This window comes from Pteropus medius, unplaced genomic scaffold (assembly GCF_902729225.1).
Source record: "Pteropus medius unplaced genomic scaffold, Ma_sr-lr_union100, whole genome shotgun sequence".
Taxonomy (NCBI): Eukaryota; Metazoa; Chordata; class Mammalia; order Chiroptera; family Pteropodidae; genus Pteropus; species Pteropus medius.
This window is the reverse complement of record NW_024355205.1, coordinates 6718356-6738943: the sequence shown is the minus strand read 5'-3', so window position 1 is coordinate 6738943 and position 20588 is coordinate 6718356. Positions and strand designations below refer to the sequence as shown.

The 20588-nt window shown below is 37.9% G+C and overlaps 1 protein-coding gene and 1 pseudogene across 1 annotated transcript in view; one reads left to right on the top strand and one right to left on the bottom strand.

The window, feature by feature from the left end:
• IQGAP2 (IQ motif containing GTPase activating protein 2) overlaps nucleotides 1–20588 on the bottom strand; it is a 251621-nt gene that overhangs the window by 152894 nt on the left and 78139 nt on the right. The window lies entirely within an intron of this gene.
• LOC120598997 (uncharacterized) lies at nucleotides 15092–15210 on the top strand (annotated as a pseudogene).

Here is a 20588-nt window from a genome sequence, read left to right as displayed (position 1 = left end):
TCAAGGATATTTTTTATATTTTCAAATGGTTGAAAAACTAGTAATTCACGACATAAATTTATCTGAAAAGCAAATTTCAGTGTCCATAAACAAGGTTTTATTGGAACTCTGCCACATGCATTTGTTTTCCTATCATCGATGTCTGCTTTCATGCTGAAGGGCAGAGTCGAGTAGCTGCAACAGAGACCCTATAGCCCTCAAAACCATCCGACCCTTTACAGAAAAATGAGCTAACCCTTGTTCTAGACCAACTGAACCCTCTTTACTCCCAGGTGCACTAGGCAAACATTATTACTGATGCAAAAAGCTTCCATTCAGCTTCTTATATATGTTTGAGTGATTATCAGTTGCTCATAGATGGTAAAATTCTATATTAGCACATCAATTAGTGTTTATTCAGTCAGACTTCTTGGACTCAAGCCACTTCAAAATACCCACTGACACTGTCTATAGGACAAAGAATGTTATAAAGTTATAAAAATTTTATAATTATAAAAATACCCATCAGTGGTAGAAGGACAATACAAAAATGTAGCCCAAAATGAATCTCCTACAGCTTTTACTAGTTTAGAGTATATGAATTCTCATTATGATTCACATTAAACTATACGTTAAGAAGAACCATTTTTATGGCTATATACAGTAGTCCCCCCCAACCAAGATATGAGTCACGCCCCAGGTCGGATGGAGAGGAATGATGCGAGGTTTCATCATGCTACTCAGAATGGCGCTCAATTAAAAAACTTATAAACTCTTTATCTTGTAACTTTCCATTTAATATTTTTGGACCACGGTTGACAAGTAACTGAAACTACAGAAAGCAAAACCTTGGATAAGGGAAGAATACTGTATATTATCCTGTATACTCTGAAGTTCCACGTCAAAGTATTCAGTTAATTTAGCTTGAAGATAACTTATTATAACATCCTTTATTCATATATAAATATAAATATATTGGCCAAATCAGCTTCAGGAAATACAAAATAAAGAAACTAACCAGAGATCAGTAATACTTCTCTTTCAATATTCTGTATTCAATATTCAATAATCTCTACTCAGCATCACTCAACACTCTCACTTGCCCCTTCAAATTTGTCCTCATCCTCCTATGGGCATACCTCAGAGATATAGCAAGTTTGATTCCAGACCACCGTCAAGAAAGTCCTAGCCTTTTTGCTGGTGGAAGTTCTTGCCCTCGATTTGTAAAAAACGCAACATCTGTGAAGTGTGAGGAAGTGAAGTATAATAAAATGAGGTATGCCTGTTCTCAGAATCACCTATTCTCTCAGCTCACTAAGACAATTTAGCTGATCCGTGAAACTCATCTAGTCACATCCTCAATCATATCTTGGGCAATTCTGTTCCAAAGCCTTTTGACTGCGCTTTTTTTTGTTCCTTTTTAACTTTTCTTTTGTTCCTCAAGCATATCAAATCTGGCCATTAGGGCATATCGAACAGGTTCTATTCTCAAGTCCATAGATCAGCCCTTTAATTCCTAAAAGCAGAGTCATCTACAAGGGAGATAAACTAAAGAGCAAGAACTCGGCACCGTGTCCCTGGAGTCTAGAGATCACACACCAGGGTTTCAGAGCTGCTTCAAACGAAGCCTGGCCATCCACAGCCAGAGCAACCTTCTGGAAACCTTGCCAAAAGGAAAAGTTCACACTGAGCGGCTGACACAGACCTTCCAGTTGTCCAGAAGTTAGATTTCTCATTGTGAACAAATTGGCAATCACTAACTTGAGTTTTGTTTTTATGAAATCAGTTCCCTGAGCCTGGCTCAACTCTGAATAAAGTAGGAGAAAACTGAGTTTCTGGTTTTGTAAAACAGACACACACACTTAATGCTGGTGACCACATCATGGCTCCATCTCCTCCTATGAAACATCTATCTCCTGGCATCTTTTACCTGTTTCCTCTAAATATTTATTGAACACTTACTGTATGCTGGTGATTCGCTAGGAACTGTAATATATAAAATAGAGCAGAGTCCACTCTTTTGAATGGAATAAACAAGTCATATGTGAAATAGCAAAAGACCGATATAAAACCAAACCTACCAAATGACCAAAATGTGTGTGAGAGACAGTGAGAGAGGCATACGAGGATGCTGGTGAAGCAGTGTGCACCAAGATACAATTGCTTCAGGATGGAAGGGAAAAAACAGCGGAGTTTGGGAGAACGAATAGAATTTGGTTAAGAGAAAATCCCATAAGTGAAAAGATGGAAAGGAACGAGAGGTATCTGGCAATAAACAGCCACCTTAAGGAGCCGAAGATCCACGCTGGTGATGAGAGAACTACCTGCGATAAAAGGACATCACCTGAGGGTTTTGATGGTCCGAGAGTTAAGACTTGATAGGGAAGAAAGGGAAGATCCTTAAACAAGAGGATGCCCTCAAGAAAGTAACATTTGGGGAATATACAATCTTCCTTCTGATTGGACAGGTTGGGTCAGAGGGAAGAAAACCATGAGACAAGGAAGTGAGTTAGCAGGTTAATATATGAGGCATGAGCTTAGGTACTTTGAAGTTTAAAGGAAAAGAAGAGTAAAAAATTGCAAACATCCAAGACATGAGCTCTGGAAAATGCAGATAAGCTCTTTCTTTCCTTCCCTTGCCCCGAATGCTTACTATCCATCTACAGTCAGTCAGGAACCTGAGGGATAGTAAGAATAGATGGTCACAATGATGGCCCATGCACAGGAACCTCCTAAAGTCCTATTTACACCTTTGGAGATTAACATAATAATTACAGTCTTCATCTTTGATGATTTAACAAATCATTATATAATGAAAATTAGTAATCTATACACAACATATTTGGCAATTCTCTATAAAATGTAACACCTTGTGTGGATGGAAAAAGGAGTTCTATAGAAAGTAACGTCACAGGGTAATCTCATCATAAATTCCTAACTGGGCAGGTCACGGTGGGTAGGCATGTCCCAGGCATATAACTTTTTTTAGTCAAAGGTTTATCTTTGCCTTAAGCAAGCCCTGTCCATTATTTCTATGCATCTGGGTTAACACACCTTTGAAAAAAGTTAACCACCTTCACCAGAGCACAGAATCTTGTTAAGTATCTTATACTCCAAGCCCCGCCTTGCTTTCTCCCACCTTCATGTAATCTTCCTTACATTCCCTTCTTAATTTCAACTGCATAAAAGAAACTGAAAAACTGTCCTCTGGAGCATTTGAGATCTTGCTTTCCAGAAACCGTCATCAGTTTTGGCTCAAACAAACTCTTATAAAAGCTCTTCACAGGTTTGGAAATTCCTATATCAACCTTTGTTTTTCTAATCATACCAGGAAGAGTTTGCTATATTTGCTCTTTATATTCCATTTCTGCTTCTACATTCAGAAGTGTCAAAGGAGAGCAGGAGAGATCAACTGTGGGCATCAGTTGTGATCAGAAGTGCTGGATGGATGGAGGGTCCCCAGCCGGGTTGGGGAAGGCCTTCAGGTCCCCAGCAGCTCTCCTGATTCAAACAGTCAGTGGAAGACAGGAAGCAACTCTGAAACAAGCAAGCACACACCTTCTTGAAGCTGTTTAGACACTGTCTCCATCTGTTCCCCTTAACAGCTTCCTTCTGCCAAGGCAAAGCTCTCCCATGTTATCTGGCTTGAGTTACTGCCAGTTTGTTTTCATAAAGATCACTATCTTGGCCAGACACTGGGAAATAAGTGAGACGACAAATCTGGTTTTGATGAAAAGGAGACATTAAATGGGGTGTTAGTATTACCCAGGGGACACAGAAACTCTGAAACTCCATTGCCTCACAGACTTCACACCCCCGCCGAAGGGATGGATCAAACACTACAGTATCCTGACTTTAAAAGCCAGCACAGAAAAAAGGATTGTCCAGCACTGTGCACAGACCTACTCATGTGGCAAGCGAGAAAAAGAACACATCCTTGTGCCCTAGAGCAGGGGTCCCCAACCTCCGGGGCTGTGGCCCGGTACCCCTTGGCCTGTCAGGAACTGGGCTGCACAGCAGGAGGTGAGTGGCAGGCCAGTGAGCAAAGCCTCATCTGTATTTGTGGCCACTCCCCAGTGCTAGCATCACTGCCTCAGCTCCATCTCCAATCATCAGGCATTAGATTCTCATAGGAGCGCTGGTCCCTGGTGCCAAAAAGGTTGAGGACTGCTGCCCTATAGGTAAGTTTGCTTAAAAAAACTATTCATACAAAACCAGGGTATCTACCCTTCTGACTTTCCCCTTAAACCAAGTAATAAAACTACACTATAATTCATATGTTAAGCCAGAAACTAATAGAGTAACCAGATTTCGAGGTACTCTGCAGGTGTAGGTGTGACTGTAGGTATAGAAAGTGCGATCCAAGAAGGTAGTGGTCCTGCTCCTTCTAGAAGCAGCCAAGACATGTCCACACCCTGCAGTCAATCAGTCATCAGGAGACCTACCATACAAATGAAAAAGCTCATGACCAAATGGGCTGGGTGGCAGTGCCATTCCTAGTTACTGTTAAAACCTTTATAATGAGCAAAAGGGGAATCTTAATCTGAGATCCATGGGTTCTTCGTCTGGGGACTGGGACAGGAAAATGATGTTTTACCTTTCATTAACTTCTATCTGAAATGTAGTACTTTCCCTCAACTATGAATACAGGCAATCAACCACAGTAGGTATCAGCAGTACCTATGATGTTATCACAAACAGAAATACATATATTTCCTTATTGCTTTTAGTGGCCGTCCATTTCAAAATATTGTTTATGTTCATCATTACTTAGAAATTGTACTAGTCATTAGATCCATCACTAGAGCTTGTTATTCATTCAGTAGGACGAAAACGCATGTGACTATCACAAATTTGTTTTCTTAAATATTTTGACAACATTTTTTTATAGAAGTGGCTTCCTTCGTAGTCCTATTTATCTTATTTTATGCATGCAAAATATAAGTTCAAGAGGAGTTCCATAGACTTCTTCTCAGCCCACTAAAGGAGGCTCCTAACATACAGCAGGTATTAAGAACCCCCTTTTCTGACGCCAAAGCGTGCATCTCTTTTCATTTCCCCACTTGACCTGCCTCACACTCTTTTACTCCCTAGTTCTCTCCTTTCCCAGACTATCTTAAAATGGTTTTCCACATAGAGATTTTTTTAAAGCAGTAATCATTGAAGATTCATCCACTAAATCAACAAATACACTGTTCGTTACTAAGTAGTACTTATATTTATAAATGTGCATGGCTCCAGATTTTTAGTTTCAAATTAGCATTAAGTATGATGGTCAAAAACCCAACTTATTAAACACTAATTCAGAAAGATATATGCACTGCTATGTTCACTGCAGCATTACTTGTAATAGCCAAGGTATAGAAGGAACCTATGTCCATCAATAGATAAATCTGCAATAACATAGATGGATCTAGAGGTTATTATGCTAAATGAAGTCAGATAAATATTGGATGATCTCACTTATATGTGAAATCTAAAAAAAAAAAACAAAATAAATGAATAAACAACAGAAACAGACTCATAGCATAGAGAACAAGCTGATGATTGTCAAAGGGGAGGGAGTAGGGGGATGGGGATTAAAAAACCCCAACTTATCATTGTGCTGACATAAAGAATGACACTGGTGACTCTATTTATCAGAAACCCTAGAACTGCCTAACAATTGCTGGCCAGCATGAAACAATTTCCATCAGCAACCAATGGCACAACTAGTTAAAACAAAAAAGTAGTATTATAAAACAGTAAACTAATTCAGAGATGGCCACTAAACTGTGGCCAAGATTCTCTGAGTATCAGGTAACATCTCTCTCATATTTGAAAATGCAAAGACATGGCTCTCTCTTAAATCCAGACTTAATGGCAGTCTCATGGGAGTGTACTTAAACAACATACCAGATGCACTTGCATAATGGACAGGCGTGGGTTTCCTCAACGAAAACAGGACAGAAAAAGAGAGCGTCCTTGCTGAATACATTGGCACGACACATGCATTTGTGATAGGTTATTGTGCAATCAATTGCAGGGTATCATTGTCCTGATGTTGCCACTGACATGTAGAAGATTAGTAGGAAAGAAAAACAGATTTCAGATTTTTAATAGTGAGTCTTACATTGAAGAATTTTCCCTAGATCTATAATGAGACCATTTAGGCTAACTTTCTTTTCAAATGAATCTTTCATTCAATACACACAAGAATGTGAATGCTGAGGTTATAAGGTTAAAGAATTTCTTTAATATAAAAATATCTTTTAGTTGATTCAACTGGGCCATGATATCATTTCTTCCTCTGGCTTGTTCAATTCTATGTTTCTGATTCTTAACAAAGAAATTCTTTGTGGTTCCCGTTAAAAGCAAAGTGAGAAATTGTGGCCTCCATTATGCCCAGACACATGGCTTGACTGGTCAACACTGCCTTCAATTTTGTTTTCCCATAATCATGGAGGTTTAGTTTGTGTGTCACTGGATTAGTATCAGCTGATTCTCAAATACAGGGTGCCTTTGAAGAACAGCAGCAACAGAAGGCTCTAGCAGGGTATCTAGATTTGTTATTAAAAGATTGTCAAATGGTGTTAGCATGCTACACCAATTAGTCCAGCTTTCATGAGTTTTAAAAAGTCAAATGGTTAGGACATGTATAATGGATAATAAAATCACAGCACACAGGAAGTCAGGTACAGGTTGGGAGTCAGACTTTTAGCCAAAGTACTGCGTTTCATTCAACTCCAAAGGCTGTTTGATCCCCTACATTACCAAGACCAGAGTTCTGCTGGACTTCAAGGTGGATCTGAGAGTGGGCTGTCCTGTGCCTTACAGGAGGGCCCCCTTCTCACAGTGAGTGACCCAGCAAGGCTCGCACCCATCTCAGAGCAGATGCCCCAGATTTACAGATTCCTAAAGAGATCTTGTTGTGTGCAGGTTCCTGCTTGAGCTTAAGATTTCTTAAATCTATAGGTAAAAGATCATTGCACAAAGGGCACTTGAGATCTATCTAACTTGTCTACCTCAAAGAGCAGGTAAATAAAGCCCCCAGTGGGTCCTTGGCCCAGTGTGTGTACAACTACCTGAATCAGGAGGTAACAAGTCTCTAAAATCTTGAATCTTTACCCCATCTTTGTTTCCTCGTAATCATCTCAATGAGAGCCAATTAAATGTGTTTTTTAACTAGGCAAAAAATTTTCTCTTCAAAGTACTTTAGAAAGTAGGTTCCAGAATAGACTGCTGATGATTCTCCCATTCTATTCAGGGCCAGATGATGAAAGCTGAGCTATTATTGTATAACTGATTGTGCAAAAAGTGATTAGAAACTCCCCCACACATTAGACTTGGAACAAGCTACATTTTCATCTCTTATTCAGCTGTGCCATGTCTACTTGACATCTGCAGACAAAATTAAGTGTGTGTTTTAGGAAGATGTGTAAATTCCCTATTTCAACACAGGTAGCAAGAATTCGATATGGTGAGATCTTTAATGAACAGGGCATAGAGCATGGTTGAAATATCTCTTCTTTTGAAAATACTGAAAAGAAATTCATGAGTTTGCTAATTACATTTCCTTTCCTTTTGATGATACAGTTCTCTGAAAGACATTCAATTTATAATGGGGATGGAGAGTGGTGAGAGAAAAAAAGAAAGGCATCATTTATTTAGTTGGAAGTAAATAGAAACATTAAACCTCAAGGCCAGAAAGGAACTAAAAAGATCAACTATTCAAAAAATTCTTGTTTCCTGACCAAACCAAGACTCAAATAAATGACTTATCTAAGGCCACTGTATTGATGTCTAAGGAACATAAGAACACAGATTTCTTTAGTTAATGATCCAACTTTCCACTCTACCGTACCAGCTACACTCTCATGACATCTAGGAGTCAACCTTTCAGCCAATGGTAAGAGTTATCTTGCAAATTCCTTGTGAATATGCAGTAGTATTTTTCTCCCTGCATCCAAGTTAAGTCTGCTATCAACTTACAAATTTTAGCATGAAATTCTTTGACTACATGAAAGAAACCAATTCAAACATTTTACAGCTCCTACAGGCAAGCGCACCAGAGACCCAACCTTAACGTAATAAGCTGTTAAATTTCTAGGGATCTATCCCATCCTGGTTTGATTGAAGGAGAGGGCAGAAAGCAACATGACACAGCTTTCTTCCCTCGCTCCACACTGGCAGTAGACAGGGTTCCTGAGTGGAGGAGCTCCCATTTCCATTCAAAAACACAAGATGCCTGAGAATAAATCCATGCCATTACTTCTGAGAATGAATTCATTTTTAGATCTTAGGGAGATTCAGTTGGCTGAATTTTTAAAAATTATCCATTCTTTTTAGTGACTCAGACATATAAACCAGAAGAATGGATGTCAAAGTGATGTCCAAAACAGCAGCCTTAGCAACTCCTGGAACTTTTTAGAAGTGTAAATTCTTGGGCCCATTCCAGACCCACTGAATCAGAAACTCTGAGGTTGGGTCACAACAACCTGTGTTTTAACATGCTTTCCAGGTGATTCTAAAGTAAGCTACTATTTGAGAAAAACTGAACCGGAACATTCCAAATACTATACTGACTTGTGTGGATGCATTGGTAACCCTGGCAAAAAGACATACATACAATGGTCTCTGGTTCTTAATGCTTTCTCTACAGGGGCCCTGAAACTTGTACAAGGCATCAAACTTATCCAAGTTAGATCACTTTCTGGCAACTATCTATGGCAGACGCTGCCTAAAAATGAGTCATTTTCCGAAAGTACGGAGGAGTTTTATGAAGACAGAATTTATGACTCAGTTTTCTATTGTTTAATGGACAACTGGTTCTATCCATTATAAATTAGATTTTGCTTGCTTTTCCCCAAATACAGAAACTGTTACTTAAAATGAAGAGGAGAGAAATAGCAATGAGTGACAAGTAGACACACTCTACTCCATTGTAACTTATGAGAAGCTGGCTTGATCAGTGGGATTGGTACACAGGGTCACTGCTCCATCAAGGAGAACATTCTATCATTAAGGGTCTTTGTCCAGCACTAAATAAGATGGAAATCTGGACAAATGATTGAGTGTCTTCATGTTGCTAATGCAATAAAGGAAAATAAAATCAAATTTTTAAAAACATTTTTTTGTTAAAAAGAAAAGATGAAAAATGCCTAAGGCATCAGAATCAATGAATGCTTCTACTTTAAAAATAAATAACAACTACAAAACACTGATGAAAGAACTCAGAGATAACCTGGATAAATGATAAGAACTATAATGTTCATGGGCTGGAGGACTTAATATAGTTAAGATGTTGATTTTCAAATTGATCTATAGACTTAACACAATCCTAATTTGAGGTATAGACAAGCTAATAATAAACTTTATACAAAAAGTCAAAATGGTTTAAATAGTTAAAACAATTTTGACATAAAACAAAGCTAGAGGGCTTACCCAATTTTAAGATGTACTGTAGTATTAACAAAAGGACAGAAACACGGATCAATGAACTGAATAGTCCAGAAACAGAAGCACACAAATATAATCAACTGATTTTTGACAAAAGCACAAAGGCAATCCAATTGGAAAGAGTAGTCTTTTCAACAAATGGTGCTGGAACTATCGGAAATCCATAAGCAAAAAAATGAAACTCAATCTATATTTTACATCTTAAACAAAATTTAACTCAAAATGTATCACAGACCCAATATAAAACATAAAACTATAACAACAACAACAATGACAATGAAACCACAGAGAATCTTTGTGACCTTGGGTTAGGCAGAAAGTTTTTAGATAGAACACCAAAATCACAAACCATAAAAGAAAAAAAAAAACCTGATAAATCGAACAATCAAAATTAAAGACTTTTGCTCTATGAAAGACCGTGTTAAAGACAGTGAAAATATAAGGTACAGACCAAAAAAAAAAAAAAAAAAAAGCTAATCATACGTCCAACAAAGGATTGGTATCAAAAGTTACAAAACTCAACAATAAGAAGCCTATTTTTAAAAATGGGGTAAATATTTTGGCAGATACTTTTTCAAATAAGCACAAGATTAGACATTAGAAAAATGCAAAATAGTAAATCACACTGATATACTACCACACACCTATTAGAATGATTAAAAGAAAGCACAACAAAAATTTAAAAAATTGAGAATATCAAATGCTAGAGAAGATTCCGAACAACTAGAATTCTCATACACTTCAGGCAGGAATGTAAAATGGTACAACCATTCTGGGAAATTATCTGGCAACTTCTTACAAAGTTAACCATATACTTTCATATGACCCAGCATTCCTACTCCTAGATAGTAATCCTAGAGATTCCTACATTCACACGAAACTCTGTACATGAAAGTTTATAGCAGCTCTATTCATAATCACCAACAACCAAACACTGCAAATGTCCTCCAAACAAATCGCAGTACCTCTCTACAATAGAATTCTGCTCAGCAATAAAGAGGAATGGACTATTGTCATACAGAACAACAGGAATGAGTCTCAAATGCAGTATGCCCAGTAAAAGAAGCCAGTCTCCAAAGGTTACTACTGTATGATTCCATTCTTATGATACCCCAGAAAAAGCAAAACTATAGATCAGTGGTTGCCAAGAGTTAGAAGTAGGGGGAGTGTTTGATGATAATGGAGCAGCACAAGGGAGATTGTTGGGATGATGTAACTGGTCTGCAGCATTATTGTGGTGGGGGTACACGAATATATACAATTGTTAAAACTTGTACAACTTTATGCTGAAAAGTGCATTAAAATGTATATAAATTTAAAATGTAATAAAAATGGGTTTCTTGAGATAGTAGACTCATTGTCATGTGTCCTCTGCTATGTGAGTAGAATCTATTTTGACAAATTTCTAACAGGAATTTCCTGACACAAAATTTTCAATATGTGTAAACCAAAATCTTGAAATTCAGTCCTTTTAATTTACAAAAATTAACACTGGACTCAAATGACAATTATGGCTAACAACATTCAAATGAAAAATTTAAAGCGCCCCCCCGCCCAGAAAACTTTCATTATTCTCCTAAATGTTAAGAATCAGACGAAAATATCTTAAATGAATTTTTTCTGTGGTTATACCAACTGCATCAATAATTTTTGGTAGGTAGCTGATAAATTCAAGGTGACTTTGGGCAAATAACCTCTATCCAATTACTATTTAGCATCAGCAGGCAGAACCGCCATGTACGAATGTATACCAAAGTTGCGGTCTCTAATTCTCTCTATTGATATCCTTTCTTCCACTTAGGCAACACTACCATTCTAATGAGTTTCTACTATAAACTTGATGCTTTAGATAGGTTTTCATTTAACCCTTACAACAGCTAATTTTCCATTTGAGGAAATAATTCAGTGATCACACAATGGAGTAAGTGATAGATCTAATTTCTAATTATTGTTACCCAACCTTTTCCCCAATATCCAACTCCTTCAATGAAGTAAAAAGAAACGAAAAATCTCTGCTTTAAGTTGTCTTCCTTATATACCTAACATTTTAAATCGTTCCCAAAATATAACAGATTAGAATATAAAATGGAGTAAAAACATTACTGTGATTTGCATTTGCATGTTCTATCTTCTAATTATGAAATCAAGAGTTGGCTCCCATTAGGGAGAACAAAACTCGGGGTAGCAGTGAGCAAGTTCAAAAGGCAGATGTGAGTGTGTACTCGCCTCCCTGAAATCACGTCACACAGATAGATGATGCATATTTGTGTATGCATCCAAAGATATACAAAGTCGAAAAATATTCTGGACTAAAGGCATATGAGATCCCTAATATTATTTCCCTTATCGTTTAAGCAGTAACCTGCCTCAGGGGGAAAAACTTATTTTATCTTCCTTGGTAGATTAAATAGACCATTGAAATTATTACTGACCACCATTATTTGGTCTCAAGCTGCCATTTTCTTCACTGTCTTACCAGCCGTTCTATCTTCAGTTGCTCAAGAATCCCAGTCATAGAGAAGAGGACCACTATCTCACCTTCTATATGTATTTCTTTAAAAACAGCATTTACAAATAGAAGTATCTTTGCCAATTTCTAAATTGGCACTGGAAACAAAATTTCAAGGTAAGATAGCGATTCTTCTTCGGAAAGCAACCAGATGACTAAAGTGATCACATAATGCCCCCCTCCATATTTTCTACAATTCTCATTACATTTTGTGCTCTTCTGACCAATTAATAATATTTCTATTATTCTGGAGAATTCAGAAAAATTTTAATTCAAATATAGTCCAACATAGACATCAAATTTGATGAGAAATATCATGAGTGGACTTAACTTTTGTTATAGCTTTATATTTTTGTAAGCCAAACAAATACAAAAGCTTAAAAAATATCTAATACCTGAAACTCTAGTAGGATGCTTATCTTTTTTCAAAAACAATAAAACATATTAAAACAACTTAATATTTTAGTAACATTTTTGGCAACCAAATTGCATTGATTTATATTGAGTTTATAGTCAAGTAAAAATTTTAAGCCCATTTCCTACATACTATTATTAAACTATCTCCTTTTTTAAAGATTACCCCCTTGTTCTTCAGTGAAAACATTTATATCTCTCAATCCACTTCTGTTCTGACTTTCCTGCTGATCTCTCTGCTGACCTTTATTTTTTAAAGAAACAAAAAAAAAACAAAACAAAAAATGACTATTTTTCTAAAAGCACAGCACTTTCAGTATTTGGAGTCCTGCCACTTAACATCTGGACATCTTTCAAATTGAAATTCAAGTTGGTGAAATGTGCTTTGCTTAAATAATTTTTTTTTGTTTAAATAATTTTGAAAGCAAATAACGAATTTGGTTCGTTAGTTGCATACTTTTTTACCTCTGTCCTCAAGCTATAATCTTTCAAATTAACTATTTTTCTTCAAGATGAACTCTTAAATGTTAGAGGCAATAATTGAGCTACTAAGTATTTCTCTCACCCCACCTTTTAGGAAAAAGAAAAAGACCTAGGAGATATATGCAATTCATTTTCATTCAGTCGAACATGTTTTACTGGAATTAAGCCACAAAAGATTTTTTTAAAAAGTTTTATTCAGAAGAATTACTTGACAAAATAGTCACAAGATTCCTCAATTCTCAAAGAATGTATAAACACTTATCTAAGTAACAGCATCATTTACATATCATTTTCAATCTTTTAACAGGAAAGATAGCAAAGGCATCCATTTATTATGCAACAGGATTTCTTTTGGAAAGGCATGTGGATTGATATTTGACTGGCTCAAAATGTCTGGTTAAAAATTGCATGGAAAGGCATGTGGATTGATATTTGACTGGTTAAAAATTGTTAATGCTGATCTAAATTCTTAACTCAAGACACAGTAGGTCAGCCAAAGCAGTGGCTACAAACCCCAAATAAATGTGCCAGAGATCAAATACCAATAAATTACAAGACTCTAATGTCAGAAACATCTGAGCTATTGTACTGAATATCACAATGCCTGTCACATGGGCGATAGGTTTCTCTTTCATTTCACCTAACTAGCTGAGATCTGGACAAAGAGACCGGGAACACAGATACACTGAGTTCAGCTGAATGCACTCTTCTAGGGCCTACTTCTGTATTCAAAGCACTACAGCGTGACTCAGAAACAATGGTGGAGGGAAAACACAGTCTTTACCATCAAATAACACAGGCTGATTGGGAAGGGAGGGCGAGGCAAGTACAGTAGAACGTAACGTTTAATACAAGATCATTAGAACGAATGTCAAAAAAGTTATAAATCATGTATGTGCTAATAGAAATCGCTTCTGATTTCAAGAAACAATTGCTTCTAACAAAGCTTCATGGAGTACAGGCTCCGGATGCAGTTGATAGAGAAATTGAGGTGGGAGAGGGACACAAACAAAGGGTTTTGGCCAGGAAAACTATATGATCGGGGCTACATTTCTGGAAGATTAATCGAATGGCAGCATGCAGGACAGGCTGGGAGTGGGCAGAGCAAATGCAAGCAGCTAGCACACTGGCAGCTGGAAAAAGAAAAGTAGATATGGAAAAGGTCATCTGCAGAGATAGCAAAAGATCAGGTGTGTGGTGAAGGACAGTGGAATTTTAAATGTGATTGACTTTTTAGGACCTGGGGTCCATAATTTTAAAAACGGAGGAAATCCCATATCCTCCTCTCCCAGTTTCCCCTATTATTAACATCTTGCATTAGGATGGTGTTTTGTTACAACTGACGAGCCAATAACGAGACATTATCATTAACTGAAGTCCACGGTTTACATTAGGGCTCACTCTTGGTGTGCATTCTATGGGTTTTGACATATGTATGACATATATCCACTATTACGAGTATCACACCGAATAGTTTCACTGTCCTAAACATCCTGCATTCCACCTATTCATTCCTCTGCCCACCCCCTCCTAAGTCCCTGGCAACCACTGATCTCTTTGCTGTCTCCATAGTTTTTCCTTTTCCAGAATGTCATATCGTTGAAATTCGCAGCCTTTTCAGGCTTAGCTTTTTTAGGCGCCAGCTGGCCTAACAGCTTCCACTAACTCACCAGTGTCAGATCGATACTTCTGTGGCTTATTTGAAAGACGAGATGTTAGTAAACTTCAGTATCACAAATGTGTTTAGAAGGAATTCTAGCAATTTTAAACATACTCACAAACCAACTGAAGTATTTTAATATGCAAGATTTTACCAGTTTCAGACCATTGTCCCTATAAAGAGTAATGCATTGATGGCAGACAGACTTGGTTCAAGTGCAGGGCTTTCCCTTCTGCCCTGACTCTGAGCAAGCTAATCTTTGAAAATTCAGGGGTTTTAAAAGTGTATTTTGGGAAAAATACCATGTTTCTCAAAGTAGTGCTGTAAGGACTAATCAAGATATCCTGCTTAAAATATTTAACACAGCGCCTGGCACAGAGGAAGCACTCAATAAATAGCAGCTATTAATTGTTTCACAATCTCTAAGTTTTCCACCAACAAAAAGCATTAATCTAGCCAAAGCTATGAGAGTTTAAATGTAACATTTTATAAAACTTATATACATAGTAAACAGTTGTTAGAAGCAAAATACTGCCATTGTTAGGAAAAATATTTTTTAATGAAAATTGTCAGAGATTCTTGATAAGTCTAAAAATCTAAATACTGTGTCTTACAGCCATGCCACCCTGAACAAGCCCGATCCTGTCTGAACTCAGAAGCTAAGCAGGGTCGGGCCTGGTTAGTACTTGGATGGGAGACCACCTAGGAAGAACAGGTGCTTTAGGCGTAAAATAAATAAATAAATAAAAATAGAAATAAAATTAAAATCTAAATATCGCATCCTCAGTTAAGGCTGGATAATACTCAAGAACCACTCCAGTCTCACTGTAGTTCTAATTAGCTTTTTCCTTGCTTAATTCAATAGATGATATCACACCTTAGAGTTTAGTTTCTTGAGAGACTGACACCAAGAAGCACATGTTATCTCTTAAAGGTCACCAGTAAAGAAAGCAATTAAAGGGTTTTTATTTCATGGAATGGAAAGTTAGCTAGCTACTAACGCAGAAAGGTTAGCATGCGTCAGCTCAGCATGAGAGAGATTGAGAACCCATGAAGCTCAGGGTTGCTTAGGGGTCTTTAAATTTTCCCTTTGACGATACAGAAACCTTACTCAAAGTATGAGTTCCACACTGAATCTGCCTTACACTCTCTGTGTTTAGATATCCAGCAACTATTTTGGGAGAAGATTCAGGACCCTATTCTCTAATAGCAAATTCTATCTTTTGGCTAATAGTCAAGTTCCAATACAATTTCTGTTTTCAAATAGTTTGATTTTTTAACACTAACAGACAACGAGAATGAGTGGAAGAATCCATCTCCAAAGCCCCACTAGAGACGATCTAAAATGTAATATGTTCTTGCCTAGCGATTTCTATAAAAGGAACATATGCCAATTATCTCTATGCATTCATTTAAGGAAGACACTTCTTCATTGCCGTTGCCAATACTTATTTGGAAAACTTTCTTGGAACATATGGGTGCTTAATAAATAATTCTTGAGTGAATAAATGGTATCTAAAAAGATAAGAACTAAAATGGTGGCGAGGAAAGGAGCTGAAAGCACTCTGAATAAAAGCTACAAGCCCAGAGATCAGGAATAAACCTGTGTAGCTCTGGAGGGCAGACCTTCTCAGGAAGCAGTAGAAGGTGGACTTGGAATGTCACTTAGAGGTTTGTTAGCAGAATCTGCTGATCCAATTCTATGGTTTCCCAAAGCTTATTAAGAAGATTTATTTTTTTTTTTTTAAAAAGAAACTATCCTATGGAAATTAGCACTCATAAAATGCAAGTCTCTTCAAAGCCTCCCTCAATGTCCCTTATAAGAAAAAGCTCCTTTCTCCTTTTATTGTCACTAATTTATTAATAAATTCTAACAGCAGCAACCATTTCTTCCTCGAGAAAGCCAGTAATGGGAACAGAAAGATGCTGTGCTGGGACCCAACTTTATTCCTATCTCTTATAAACATTTCCCCACAACTGCCCCTCTGCTCAGCAACTCCCACACTTACCAGGAACCATCATTAGTCATAAGGAGTCTTGACTATACAAATATGCAGACCTTTATTCTTTACTTAAACATTAATTGAGCACTTTCTGTGTACTAGGCTTGAAAAAGTTAGGTGACTCCACTGTACCTTGCTTCCAGAGTGGCCTTGGCAAATGCAGTAAGCAAGCAATTTGAGTACTGTTTGGAGCGGGCTCCCCAACCCTCCCCCACACACAGACCAGGGGCTGCATGACAGGAAGTGAGTGGCAGGTCAGCAAGAAAAACTTCATCTGTATTTGCAGCCGCTCCCCAGTGCTAGCATCACTGCCTCAGCTCCACCTCTGATCATCAGCATTATTCTCATAGGAGCACCAGTCCCTAGTGCCAAAAAGGTTGGGGACCGCTAGTATGGAGGATTGAATGAGATGATATATGTAAATTGCTTGGCACAGTGCCTGGTGTCATTCATTTACTCGACAAATATTTTTCAAAGGCTTACCTTGTGCTGGCACAGAGCATATGCTATAAGCAAAGACTACTTTTACGGGACTAAATCTCTTCTGAGGGAGCTATACAGCCCCTAAGAGCTTCTACCACAGAGACAGACCTCATTTGAGCATCATGGGAAGGCTCCTCTAAGGACACAACCCTAACATGAAATCAGAAGGACAGTGGGAGGTAACCAGGAAAGAGGGCACTTTAGCAACTGGGGTCTTGGATGAGGGCTCTAACATGGGAAGGGTTCAGCCAAGAGACAGAGAGGTGACCAGTGTGGCTGGGTGGGATTGGAGGTTGGTGGCAGTGGCTGGAGATGAGTGAATGAGGCAGGACCAGATCATGCTAGGCCTGATTAAGGATAGAGATTTAAAAGTCAGAACTGATAGAATGTGGGCACTCTTGAATACAGAGGGTGAGGGAGAGATGGTGGTGCTTTTCATATGAAGAGGACTAGGAGGAGACCAAACCTGTGATTTTGTTTTTGGGGAAATGGTTATAGTTGGCGGGGGAGGGTTACAAAGGAATGAATTTATATCTGAACATTTAAAGTTTGAAATAGTACACAGAAGTAGTAAAGAATGTTGAATTTGCAATGATACACAGAGCTGGGGCTCGGAGAAGTGGCTTGGGTTGGAGATATGCATTTGGGAGTCATCAGGAAGTTTCACCTACATTTATCTATAGCACAAAAAGAAAGTACAGATTGAAGAGAGAAGCGAGCCTGGTACTGAGTCTAGACAAACTTACATATTTAAATGTTGATTACACAGAATAGCACACCTGGGGGAGAGTGGCAGAATAGTTGTAATAACAAGATCACACAGGTGAAAAGGACCTTATCAGCTGATAACCTGAGCAGTGGAGACATGGTGACTAGCTCTCTTGCCCTCACTCACTTTGAAGGCACTCAGCTGAGCTGTACTCAACTATTCTGCCTGTCCCTGTCACCAGGATAAAAGCTGTCAAACAGAAGTCAGTGGCAGCAGGCTGATGAAAGGCAAGGGCAGGGAGGAATGCACTCATAGGTCTGCTGCCTGATCATTATCCTGATATTGTTTTGGTGAGGCACACTCCTCTGTCAGCACACGATGCTCTAAAAGCCAAGGCCACTGCCAAAGTCAGCATTAGCTCTGATCATTCAGGGATTCAGAGCTTTAGCAGGGCATTTGGAAAGAATCCAGCAACCAGATCAAGTCTTGTGGGATGCAAGGTTCTAAACAGACATCTCTAAATGGCACCAACCAACAGGAGAATGCCTGTCCCCTATGAAAGAATACGTCTTTTCTTTCTTACTTTTGAAAGAAAAGTAACCAGGGATGTTTCCTTTCTTACTAAGACTCCACAACAACATAGGAAGGCATGGCATCAAAAGTCAATCTGTAACCACAGTAAAACTAATTATAAACTTTAAATAAATAAGAAAAACAAAAATTTAACAATGGAATTTTTAAAAAGCTAACCTAAACTTTACATTAGGTTTATTATATTTAGGAGTAACCTCTCATAAGAAGATGTTCAAAAATTCTCCAACTTTTAAAAATAAAACAAATTATTCATACTTCAGACATAAAGTCAGGACACATTAAACTATTTTTGTTGCATTATTCCCATGAAGTTTTGAAAAACCTATTTTAATTCAAGCATGATTAACTGAACTAAGACTGATTATGGCGTTATTTGGTTGGATGCCTACAGTGTAAGAATTCAAACATATACACAACTGACGATCACCTTCCTTCACTCCTTTTATTGTCCTCAGCAAGTGGTGGTGGCTATCATTTAATGGCCATTGAAAAAATCCTAATGGTGTTTTATTATTCACTGTCCCAAGCAGTGAATTTCCATACCTCAAAAAGACACTATAGCAAAACTGAAGCTGGTGCTTACCTAAACGAACATGCTGACGAGTTGAACCACACTGCCTCACTAAATTTAATAAGAGCTGCATCACACCTCGCGAGAACTACAAGTTGTTTACAGGAAAGATGCTTTTTATCTGAACAAATAGCCTGTTATTGACATTCTATTTCTATATGCATCTTAGAGTTCACGGAATAGAACATATTCCGTGAACTCTAAGATGCATATAGAAATAGAATTAAATGATAGCCACCACCACTTGCTGAGGACAATAAAAGGAGTGAAGGAAGGTGATCGTCAGTTGTGTATATGTTTGAATTCTTACACTGTAGGCATCCAACCAAATAACGCTATAATCAGTCTTAGTTCAGTTAATCATGCTTGAATTAGAATAGGTTTTTCAAAACTTCATGGGAATAATGCAACAAAAATAGTTTAATGTGTCCTGACTTTATGTCTGAAGTATGAATAATTTGTTTTATTTTTAAAAGTTGGAGAATTTTTGAACATCTTCTTATGAGAGGTTACTCCTAAATATAATAAACCTAATGTAAAGTTTAGGTTAGCTTTTTAAAAATTCCATTGTTAAATTTTTGTTTTTCTTATTTATTTAAAGTTTATAATTAGTTTTACTGTGGTTACAGATTGACTTTTGATGCCATGCCTTCCTATGTTGTTGTGGAGTCTTAGTAAGAAAGGAAACATCCCTGGTTACTTTTCTTTCAAAAGTAAGAAAGAAAAGACGTATTCTTTCATAGGAGACAGGCATTCTCCTGTTGGTTGGTGCCATTTAGAGATGTCTGTTTAGAACCTTGCATCCCACAAGACTTGATCTGGTTGCTGGATTCTTTCCAAATGCCCTGCTAAAGCTCTGAATCCCTGAATGATCAGAGCTAATGCTGACTTTGGCAGTGGCCTTGGCTTTTAGAGCATCGTGTGCTGACAGAGGAGCGTGCCTCACCAAAACAATATCAGGATAATGATCAGGCAGCAGACCTATGAGTGCATTCCTCCCTGCCCTTGCCTTTCATCAGCCTGCTGCCACTGACTTCTGTTTGACAGCTTTTATCCTGGTGACAGGGACAGGCAGAATAGTTGAGTACAGCNAAAAACCTATTTTAATTCAAGCATGATTAACTGAACTAAGACTGATTATGGCGTTATTTGGTTGGATGCCTACAGTGTAAGAATTCAAACATATACACAACTGACGATCACCTTCCTTCACTCCTTTTATTGTCCTCAGCAAGTGGTGGTGGCTATCATTTAATGGCCATTGAAAAAATCCTAATGGTGTTTTATTATTCACTGTCCCAAGCAGTGAATTTCCATACCTCAAAAAGACACTATAGCAAAGCTGAAGCTGGTGCTTACCTAAACGAACATGCTGATGAGTTGAACCACACTGCCTCACTAAATTTAATAAGAGCTACATCACACCTCGCGAGAACTACAAGTTGTTTACAGGAAAGATGCTTTTTATCTGAACACATAGCCTGTTATTGACATTCTATTTCTATATGCATCTTAGAGTTCACGGAATAGAACAGTGACTGTACCTGCAGAATAGAAAGAACAACTGTATCTGTGCCAAATTGAGTCCCCACTCTTTCCACACAGAAGCAGCGCGACTTTCAGAGTCAACTTTGAGCTCAATATTGTCACTGCCTCAGCAACGATAGCAACCATTTCATTCTTCCAGACTCGACAGGGTAATTTCTCCATGGGCAAAGCAAAGGAGAGTGGCTCCCTCCCAGGTT